This window comes from Ursus maritimus (assembly GCF_017311325.1).
Source record: "Ursus maritimus isolate PB19 chromosome X unlocalized genomic scaffold, ASM1731132v1 scaffold_X1, whole genome shotgun sequence".
Lineage (NCBI taxonomy): Eukaryota > Metazoa > Chordata > Mammalia > Carnivora > Ursidae > Ursus > Ursus maritimus.
Genome location: NW_024423319.1, coordinates 86,946,188 through 86,948,387, shown reverse-complemented (window position 1 = coordinate 86,948,387; position 2,200 = coordinate 86,946,188).

Sequence of the window (2,200 nt, the reverse complement as noted above, 5' to 3'; positions counted from 1 at the left end):
CAGAGTGGGACGCTCAACCGACTGAGCCTCCCAGGCGCCCCTAAATCGTACACTTCCAAATGGTTAATTTCATGTTATGTGAATGTCGCCTGAATAAAAAATGTAGCGAGGCATTACAAACGTTGTTTTCACTGTACAGCCAAGTTAAGAAGAGAGTGACGGAAATCACGAGGGACCAAAACTTAGGAGGCAGATGGAAATACGAGGGATCATCTGAAACTACAGCTATCCTGGGGCCTTTGATGATTTTTCTACCCCCAGGAACTGGTCTTTAAGGGCAACACAGGACAGGAGACAGTGCTTTCCCCTCATGCTGCATGAGATGTCAGAACTGAGACCCCTGAATGAAGCCCAAACAGTAAAAGGAATGAGTCAGTAAAAAGGCTCACTGGACACAAGCCACCTCCCTGAAAGAAAGAAGAAAAAAGAATTTAGCTCAGCTTGGAATCTGGCTGTGAAGAAAAAATAAAATATAAGAGCCGTTTCTTGAAAAACTGTAACAGCAGGTTACAATAAACGGTAGAAATGACAGGGAAAGGTAACAGCTAAAGACTTAAAATTTTTTAAAAAAGGATATTTATCATATTAGACTCTTCAGTCAAATTAAACCAAATGGTAAAAATGGAAGGAGTTGAAATCGAAAGTTTGTTAGTGCATTGGAAGTAAAATGGAAAAGAAGGAAAACATATAAAGGTGGTTTAAAAAACAACCGGTCATCTAAAATTTAGAGATAATCAAAGGGAAAAGTTTATAAAAGCACAAATCTTAAAAAGCCAAAGAACAGAAAAGAAGAAAGAGAACTAATTCGTTGAGGAGTCATTAAAAACAGGCAAAACAGAGGAAGAGTGTAGAAAAACAACGAAGAAATACCAAGCTGAGAATAATTTTCAAGTAAAGTAAATGTGGGGGAAAAAAAGCAGCCCCACAACTCGAAACAGAGTTGGTAACAATTTCTAACAGGAGTGGCCACGCCCCAGGGTGGGACCTGAGCAGAGGCTGTCCAGAGGTTCTAGCTCTATCCTTCGGCTATTTACAAGATGACATGAAACCCCAGTGACTCCTTCAGTAAAAACACACATGTCAGGACTTGTGACCATGTAAGGACACTGTGACTACCAGGAATGGGGTTTTCCTCACATCACAGAACTAATGAATGAAGAGCTGTTACTTCACATCGGGTCTTCAAACCGAGAACATGGATTTTTACCATTTTCCTGAATTCTTATTTAAAAAAAAAAAAGCAAAAACAAACACTGAAGGAAAACAAAAAGCAGTGACAATTAAGCACAAAATGTCTTTGTTGTTGTTCTGTTTTTGTTCTTCACTTTTTTTTCTTGGCTTTGGAATCTCAGAAATGTTGTCTAGTTAGAAGAAAGAATTAAATAAGACAGATACAAATCCTTCTGCACATAGTGCAGGGAACAGAGCTGGGCGACAGTACCGGGAGGGATCCAGGGAGGCGGACACAGAGACTGAAGCAAAAGGGGATGCAGGGGCCAAAGAGTTTGAGAGGGGAGCAGCAGAGTGCCGTGGAAGCCCAGACGGAAGAGATGATGTCTGTTTTCACGGTGTATCATCTACCCTCCTCCAAATGGGAAAACCGACAACACTGTGGTGAAATATTCAGAAAGCTAAGAAGACGCTAATTTGGATACCATCACCTAATGGAAGATTATATCCTGCCTGCTTTTTTTGGTGCTATCATGTCCTTTCTTTTATAAAATGATGACAGAAGTAGATAGTCTCTAGAATACCTTTACGTGGCACAATTAAAAGGTAACAACCTTACACCAGTCAAATGATTTATTACAGCTATTATAATGAGGGGACTTGCCCGTGAAATGGCCAAGTCTGAGTATCCTGTGTTTGCGAGATGAAAATGGCAGATCTTAATAAAAGAGTGCCAGCAGCTGCGGTGCGCATGTGTGAGCGTGCATGAAAAAGAAAGAGAAAGACACACGCTAAGAAAAAGATAGAAACAGGAAAGGCCAGTGTGGCATATGCAAGTTTTAGAAAAGAATTCTGGGAACCAAGAGGGGAGAGACTAGGACCCATGAGCCTGGAGAACATGAATGTCCTGTCTCAGCTCTGCGTAAATACGGTGTTTTCCTTAGCCTGGGTTGCCGTGGAAAGCAGAGCCTGGGACAAGAGAGTTCATGCAGCTAGCCTATTTGGGGGCGTGACTCCAAAGAATGGTACT